Below are 9,208 nucleotides of genomic sequence, written 5' to 3'. Positions count from 1 at the left end.
TTAGCACCAGCACCACAACGTGAAGGATTTGGCATCCATCCACCTCTGGCCCACCTACGTATAAACTAGTAATATATCAGCTCATAGCAATGTGTCACTGGTGGTGCCTTGCATGCAAAAGTACAGTGGCTGCTTAGTTTATTTCCTCAAGAAATGTGGCGTCGGAGCAAGTAGAGGAATCGATGCCCTGAAATTTTTATTTGGCATCGGCTGGGCTATGTAGGGCACCGGTGCCAAATGTTCAAAAAGTGAATTTGGCATCGGCTTTGGCCTACATAGTGGAGGGCCTAAGGTTGCTATACCGAACAAAAATGGGACCAACCCAGATATCCTATTCCGATATTTTTTGCTCCGAACCACTCTTATGTAATGCCACTGGTAAAATGTAGCAGTCGCACTGTTAAAAGTAAGGACACGTTAAACCAATGTTGTTTTCAATGTAATGCCTTTAGTAATATGAATCAATGACACTTTTTTACATGTCCTGCTAAATTTCCCATTAAGATAAGTCGGTTCTTTTTGTTAGAAATGCAACTGTCCTGGTCCGCCTACTCTCCCGTGCCCAAAGTAATGTCGTATTTAACGATTGTCATAGTTAATCCTAATGCCCACACTAAAATCTAGCAATGCCACTGCTTTAGAAATTGCTACTGTCCTTGTAGGATTTCCATTCAGATAAGGAACATGCTTCTTTTCATTTGATGCATGTTTCATCAGTTGTTAGTCACCCTCCTTTCCACCTTTTTTGTGCAAACAGAGATATACGTTTCTCGATCGATCTTAGTTGAACTGCACAAATGATATCCAAATTATAGTTGAACATTCCAAGAGCTTCACAACCAACCTTGATGTTGCTCAATTTTATTGCAACTAATGAAGAAGAAGCTCTGTGGGTTTCGTTTCTGATGGAAATGGAACCGGGGCTGGAGCCCTTTTCTTAATTTTTTTGAAGAAGAAGCTGCTAGCTCACGGGACATAGCTTCATTTTAGGTGAACTACACCAAAAGGTCCCATGAATTGAATCATCCATGTTGGTTTCTGAAAGAGCCAGCTTCAGCATCCCAGTCTAAGCACCCCCGGCCTCCATCCTTGCGACGCACGGTACACCTCATTTGCCACCTGCTCGACCCTAGTGTCACTAATAAAATGAAGTAATAATACAGTTAAAATAGAGCGAGTGTCCTCTCTATCATTTCATTTCCAATGTAGATAAAGAAAGTGCTTCTCTTTGTTAATGTATGTTTCATCAACTAGTCCCATTGTTAATGTTTAAGCGTTTCTGCAAACTGGGTGCTTAATTTTAGTTGATATGTACAAAAATAGAGATTTGAATGTCTCAAGGCGCCTCCTTGTACTACCACTGTACACTGATGTTCATCACTCGCAGAAGGTGTATCTGGGAGATTTGGGACGATTTCCAGTATGAGGCGTACCGTATGAGGCGTCGCAGGGCCCATCTCGCCCTCGCAGCATGGCATACTATGATACTATCGCAATATTTTCTTCTATTTATTTTGTGTGTTTCATCAACTAGTGCCACTACAATGTAATCACGCTTTTTCATTATATGTGCAAACAGGGTTATTCAGCTGCATTTTGGTGGAACCACACAAATGTATATATGGAACCGGCATATATGCAGAGTGCGAGGTGTGCCAAGTAAAAATTACCGACACCAACCATGCAGCATGCACGCATTGGCATCCACCACCACCAGTGGGATGTGTGGCGCTCTCTGTGGACGGATCTTTCTCGGCAGCAAATCCTTTAACCAAATACTAGTAGCTTATATTGGCAATTTTCTAGGGAGTACTCTTTTCTGAAAGAAGCACCAATCTATTTTTCTTTATTTGTACACAATGTCACAACTTTGACCCAAAGGTCCAGAGCTATTTTAGGGTGAGTGGCGTAGTACTCGGAGACTGATTGTAAGCATGATTTTCATTAGCTGTCACACTGATTGTAAGCATGAGCAGGTGGAAGATTAGGTTAGTGCAAAGCTTACCTTAAACCCTACCGCCGCCGTCGAAATGAGGCGAGCGTCGAGGGAACCGTGGAGAACGGCGGTGAAGCGACGTCGCGCCATCCGGCCTCCTCTTGCGGTGGGAGAACGAATACTCTTGTGGCTCTGGCTGGCTCCGCACCCTCACGAACGACACACCATACTCGATCGATTCGTTATCCTCTGGGTGCTCGAGCTTCGATCTGTACGCCCACCACCTCCGCCTGACTGTCGCCTCCGGCGAATCTGTCTGCTCCATCACCCAGAGGAGATACTCAATGAACTCGGAGGACTGCGGCGTGACTGCCGCCGAGGAGTACATGTACATCGCCGCCCTCATCGCCGCCGTCTCGCTCTTTCCCATACATTGCCACATGGCCCGCACCATCCTCGAAATCTCCCACTCATTGTCAAACCAAGTAAGGATCTCCTTCAACCTGGCTAACTTTGCCTGGTAGCCGCCTGCGATCTGTCTGATTCGCTGCTGCATCCTCTCCATAGATGTCCTTCTGAGTGGTCCGGTGCTAGCTTTGGAAGATGGGAGGAGAGATGGTGGTCTTGCAAGAGAGAAGAGGGAGAGGCGAGATGGTGGTTTTGGAATGGAGATGATGGAGAGGAGAGGAGGTGGTTTTACAATGGAGAAGAGGGAGAGGAGCGTGCGGCAGCGATTTAGGATTGGACGAGAGGGCCGGCGCGCTGTGACTGGATCAAACTCAAAATCAATTTACCCTTCAATTAAGAAAGCGACCCCACAGTAACTAGTCTCCCTTTTATTGTGGGTCATAATTGACCATGATTTTCGCACGTAAAATATATGTTATATGTTGCAAAAATAATATAATTTAAAAGTACATTCAGATACGAACCAAACAATATAATTTTTGGTGACATGCATTCACATTTTGCTTGTCAAATACAATACGTGGTCAAACTTTGACCCAAAATACGCAAAACAACAAAAAAATTACTTCCAAGACCAGCGCCGCTCTTCCGCTCTTCTCCTCTTAAACCACCGATGTTCCTCTCCTATTCCAATCTAAATCCAGCGCCGCTCCTCTCCTCTTCCATTTCAAAACCACCGCCCCTCCTCTCCTGTTCCAGTCCAAAACCAGCGTCGCTCCTGTCTCGTTCTAATCCATAACCAGCGCTGTTCCTCTCCTCTTCCATTCAAAAACCATCGCCGGCGAGTGAAGGCGATGTGGAGAAGTAGATTGATGGAGGAGTACAACCGATACGTGAGGATCCCAGACGACGACCGTGTGAAGCTAGCTAGGATGTTGGAGATACAGTCTTGGTTTGACAACAAGGACCAACTAGCGGCGACGGCGACATCCATGTCCAAATATCTGCAACAGAGCGAAAAGGCGGCAATACTCCTGGAGGGAGTCGCGCAGGAGTACACTACTAGGAAAAACCTTATACACAGAAGTTTATCAGTAGCGCGGTTTAAAAATGGGTGCTACTGCTAATTAGTAGTAGCGAGGGGTATAAAAACCGCGCTACTACTAAGTTGATAGTAGTAGCGAGGGATATAAACCCGCGCTGCTACTAAATGGTCTCCAACAATGACCCCGGGATAGGCCATAGTAGTAGCGAGGGGTATAAAACCGGCGCTACTACTAAGTAAGTAGTAGTAGCGCAGGTAAGACCCCCACGCTACTACTACGCGTGTCCTCCCTCTCCCTCTCCACCTGCGCGTGCCGCCTCCCCCAGCGCCCCGCCCCCCTCGTCGTCTCCTCTGGCGGACGGGGTCGGCCCCGCGGCGACGACGCGGGGCGATGTGTACCTGGGGTGGCAGCTCGTGGCCGCGGCCGCGGCGTGCGCCCCCGCGCGCGCTAGAGGAGACCAAGCAGCGGCAGAGCAGGGAGCTCGCCTCTCCCTGGAAGCCGCCATGGAGCGCCTCTGCAGCTCTCCCGAAACCCTTGACGCCGTTTTCCGCGACCAAGCAGCGCCAGAGGAGGGAGCGAGCGCCGCTGTAGCTCTCCCGAAACCCTAGCCGCAGGTCAGGTTAGGTCAGCCCCCCTCCCCTCCCCTCCCCTTGCGTTGTTCCTCTTCCTCCCTCTGCTTTCCTTCCTCCCCACATCTGATCTGATCTGATTCCTTGGATTTGTGCAGGCCGGCTTCGATCTGGTCACCCTGGCCAAGAAGACGCCCTCCGGCGTCGCCTGCTGCTACGGCTGCGGCACCCCACTGCACACCGGCGAGGAGGGGTCCCCCGGCCACGTGGAGCCGGCCACCTACGACCTGGTAAGCAGGCACATCCACGGGCTCAGCTCGCTGCCATTTTTAGTGTGTTCATCGGCTGTACTGAGAAAAATGAGATAGAATGTTGGGATTGAATCACATAAAAGATATCTTTGTACAATGATGCCAGCACAACGGGAGTCATCCAGCCTTTTAACACTGAATATAGGGTCAGTTGATGCCAAAGTGATTAAACAGTTAGAATACAGCTGCATTGTAGTGAAAAACACACTAATTTGATTTGCATTACACAACCTTAATATTTTAATTCAGAAGTAAAAGTCAGTTTCAATTACAGGAAGTATCACACAAGGACGTGCATCATTGTCCACGACACCATACATCTGAAAATAAGCAATAGGTCAGTAAAAGAATACAAGGCCGCAGTCTAGTCAATTACAGACAAAGCAAGAAGCAAATCTAATTTTAACACTGTTGGTACAGGGAGAGAGAGAAAGAGATGTTTTCTATGGATCAAGAGCTGCTTAGAGTACCCATGTAGCAATTTCCTTCCCAATGGTACTCACGAAGCCTACTGCCTTTTTTTAAGAAAAAGAAGAAAGCACGATGCATAGATCAGATTATCAAGGGAACAATAATCCCTTTGCCAATATATGCTTCCAATGGATAGATGGATACGATACTACTAATCAAAAAGAGAATGAGAGAGCACATTGGTTTGATATGACAAAATCAGTCCTGGATATGGTCATGGAACTATGTTTTGACTATAGCAGGGAAATTAGTAGGCACTCCTGTTTGTACGGGACATAGAGTTTCAGTATTTTTTACAAAAAAATATCATGGACACTAAAGCAAGTATTGAAGATGCTTTTCTGAAATTCATCTACATAAACTTCAGACCTGTAGATGGGAGTTAACTCTCTTCCTATTTTTCCGCATGTAGATTAATGTAGTTTAACCAAATTAGTTAGGGATGATAGCCCATTCATGAGCAATATTGCGAGATCTTGGTTGCCTTTTAGAGAAAATCTGGATCGTGGGGTGACTCTGGCTGTAAATTGAACTTTTGGTTCAGTTAAAAACCAAACTGTCAAATCTGGACAGAACTGAAGCTCTGATCTGCTCTGTCACAACTGAAGCAAAATACAGTACTGTAGTTAGTGAAAACATGTCAGTCAAGTGTGTTTGCTGTGCTGCTAGATTGAAAGAACTTAAGCCGCACTGTAGAGTAGATAGTTCCGGCTACTATCTTGAGCTTCAAGCTGATTCTTAAGCGAATTAGTTAGTTGAAACATCCTCGCGCCGATCTGTTCACAACTGAAATGAATTACAGTTAGTTAGTTAGCTAGAACGTCTCAGTCAACTGCGTCTGTTGTGCTGGTAAAAGAACCTAATTTGCAGGATACATCCTGCAGATTGGAACAAGTATGTGTTTGTTGTGCATCTGGTGTGCCAATTAACCTTCTTACTTCGTTCTTGTTCTCGCAGAGGCGTACGATTCGCTAGATCTGAACGGGAACATCACCATAAAATGGGATATTATGTCGTGGACTCCTGATGGTTATGTTGTGAGTCTATGAATTAGGCCAGCATTGGTTTTTACTGAGGTTTTGATGACCTCAACAAGTAAGTAGCATGGCTAGTGATCGGCTACATACAAACTCAGCTACAAGCAGTATATATACATATAGCGGACTACTGGACTCAAGTGCAGTGATCAACAGATTGTGGATAATAATCTGGTCACCCTTTGGTGGACCAGGCCGAGAGCTTTGCGGAGGTGGACCCGCTGGAGCCGGCACTTCACGGTTTTGAGATCTTTGCTTTCCCATGCAACCAGTTTGGTGGGCAGGAACTTGGCATTGATAAGGAAATTGTTCAGATTGCTTGCATGCCGAGTATCTGATTTCTGACAAGGTAAACGTGTGCCTGATACTTCCTCCTTTTTTGGTGTCTCTGTTTCAAGCTGAAAGAAATGATTTCTTTAGTGTAAAATGTACACTATGACTGCTTCCATAACAGTTAACTATATTTAACTGAGGAAAACTGATCCAGCATGTCTTATCTATTCATTGCTACTTTGTATGTGCCTTATGATATGTCCTCGTATATGTCTGGACTGAAATATGAGTGTCTTGGTCCTTCTAATATTATTTTTTATGATCTCAGTCAGCCTCTTTCGCACCCATTGTGTCGAGGACCAATGCCAGTATGTTGATTTTGATGTCATTTGATTTGTGAGTAAATAGAAGTTAACCTGATTGTGTGGTTGCATGATTTGCCTGATTCTGTGTTTCTTTTGGGCTTTATGTTTTTCTATGCACTTTTCAAATCTATATGCGTTCTTATATAACTATTCTCTGCACTTTTCACTACTAGAAAATAGTTTATAGCTTCAATTGTGCATTACGGCTTAAATAAGAATCTCTGGAAAAAAATGTTGCACACTGGCATCTATATGTACCGCATTTTTTTTGTGCCATTCTTCTGAAGAATCTGAAGTTTCTGAACCTTTGTTTGTAATGCTGCAGGGTTCTGGTAGCGACGATGACGGTCGTCAAGAGGTTCATGGACTGGACGGTGTCGTGGCAGCCGATGTACAGAGAAGCGAAGCTGCTGCTCATTCTCTACCTCCGTCCGCTGGTGGCGAGGCACAAGGACGACATCGACCGGTCCAGTTGGAGCTGAGGGCCAGAACGAGGGACGTGACCATGTCACAACTCAAGGCAGCGGCTGCCGTCAGTCAGGTGTGGCTCTTCGAGGCTATCCAATGTGTTTCGTCGCAACTGCAGGCCGTGAGATCAGGCCAGGCAGGCGCAAGCGATGCACATTGACGACTGGTCCAATTTTCGGATCGGGCCATAACAACTTACGTAGGTAGTTGCTTATGTAACTGTGCGATATAATGGAATTATACATGAGTTGCTGCTACAAGAAGAAACGTAGTTGCTTATGTAACTGTGCGATAGAATGAAATTATTCATGAGTTGCTGCTACAATGAGGAACTGGAGAAGACACGACAACTGTGTGATAGAATGAATTTGGTTGATTTTATTTTTTTAATTCCTAATAAGTTAGTAGTGGCGTGGGGATAAAATGGCGCGCTACTAGTATTTAGGATACTAGTAGCGTTGGGATTATAGATACGCTACTACTATTTCATTAGTAGTAGCGCGGTTCATAATAGCAGTAGCGCGGATTGAACCCTCGCTGCTACTAACAAAGTTAGTAGTAGCGCGGGTTCGACCCACGCTACTACTAACTTTTAGCTGTAGCGCGATACTAGTAGCGCGTGTACCCGCGCTACTAGTAGCCATTTTACCCGCGCTGCTAAGCCTTTTCCCTAGTAGTGGTACATAGAGCTGCTCTTCTGGGCCATGGAGCAAACAGATTCACCGAATTCGATCGTGAGGGAGCGGTGGTGGAAGTATCGATCCTAGATGGAGCATCCACCAGAGATTGAAGGATCGAGCATCTACAGGGTGCCGTTTGTGAGGGTGTCCTGCCAGAGCAAGCCGGTGGAGTCTTCGTCGACCGATCGTGAGAAAAGCAGTTGGCCCGACGACGCTTCCCCGCCATCCTCTCCCTCGCCATTCACATCGTCTCACGGGGCGGCTGTCCGCCGTCGAGGAATAGGAGGGAACTGCCCCCCCAGCCCAATAGTCGGGCAGATTGTGAATTGTCAGGAGGAGCTTAGGGTTGTCAGTATTTGTAGGTTGTGAATTGTGTTTTGTGTTGTGTATTCTGAGAGTACTTTCAGATATGAATGTGTTTTGAATTTCAGATTTGCAGTATTGAGCATATGAAGTATTTTATGAATTCTAGAGATCTATTTTTAGCACTTAAAAAAATGTAGTTTCATAGGAGTATAAAAGTGCAGACAATGTGATTCTTAGAGAACAAACTGCAAGTTTCAGTTTCAGATAAGAAATTGCAAGTTCAGTTTCAGATAAGAAAATGCAACTTTCAGAGGCAGAGCATTTATATTAACACGACCTTTTCAAACAGGGTTAACATCATGTTGGAAGTTTTATTCATGGTCGAAAATGGAACTACGAGCACATCTTCATATGATGCACAGTCAAAATGCCCACACAATGCTGAGTGTGCGAAACACAGAGAAAACGAGGGACGAAGTTTTGGCAAGTGTTGGACGTGGTGTGCGTAGATGACAATGGGGACCCACATGTCAACAAAGGCAGAGGCAAAAAATTTGGAGATATTTTTCCTGCACAGGTGGAATCTAACCCGGGCAGAACAGCTATTAGGTAGTATCACTTGGCCACTAGGCTAGTTCAGTTGTTTCGATAATAATAAGGCACTTACTCAGGTGGTCGGATCCCCTCCCGCACCTTTGTGCGCTCGCCGCGATGCCGCTGTCTGCCGTTGTGAATATGCTGAACAAACAAGAGGAATCTGGAGAGGACTGTACGTGGAGAGGCGGACAGTCGGGACCCACCAGGTCTATGGCCATACGCAAGCAAGTGGCTCATTGAAAAAATATTTTCTCCTAATGCTATAATGCCATTGGGGCCCACGGGTTTATCAACATAGTTACATTTCTAGGTGCTTCAACGCAGTTACTATACGAGATAAATTCACAACGAAACCGGGGAGCTGGCAGGTATCATTTATTATCACTAGGGCAGCAAGTATCAGCTGGGTTTTGGGCTGCCCCGTCTAGGCTTTCATTTTTAACATGCGCAGCCCACGACCTCGGATGGGAGATCCATAGGCCTGTTTGGCCTATGGACCTCCCATCCGAGGTTTTATTTTTCCTGAGACATTGGCAGCCCAATTTATGTATTTTTTTGAAGAAAACGCAGTGGTCTGTTCTATTTTTCTATATAAGAATAGGAATGCCAGATCCAACTTATGTTTCCCTTCTAACTATATTATATAATTAAAACAGAAGTAAAACAAGCAACCACGTTTAACCACATAAGCTTAAATTATTTTGTCCGTTGATCTAAATTATAATGGCTGGGATTTAACGA

At 45.5% G+C, this 9,208-nt stretch overlaps 1 long non-coding RNA gene across 1 annotated transcript; it reads left to right on the top strand.

The window, feature by feature from the left end:
• The first annotated feature begins 3,680 nt into the window (after nucleotides 1–3,680).
• Nucleotides 3,681–7,224, top strand: LOC123162171 (uncharacterized). Its single transcript, XR_006481079.1, has 4 exons — nucleotides 3,681–4,009; nucleotides 4,118–4,249; nucleotides 5,699–6,127; nucleotides 6,742–7,224. It is a non-coding gene; the product is annotated as an uncharacterized lncRNA (long non-coding RNA).
• Nucleotides 7,225–9,208: the final 1,984 nt, after the last annotated feature.

This window comes from Triticum aestivum, chromosome 7B, assembly GCF_018294505.1.
Source record: "Triticum aestivum cultivar Chinese Spring chromosome 7B, IWGSC CS RefSeq v2.1, whole genome shotgun sequence".
Lineage (NCBI taxonomy): Eukaryota > Viridiplantae > Streptophyta > Magnoliopsida > Poales > Poaceae > Triticum > Triticum aestivum.
This window is presented reverse-complemented; position numbering and strand designations above follow the sequence as displayed.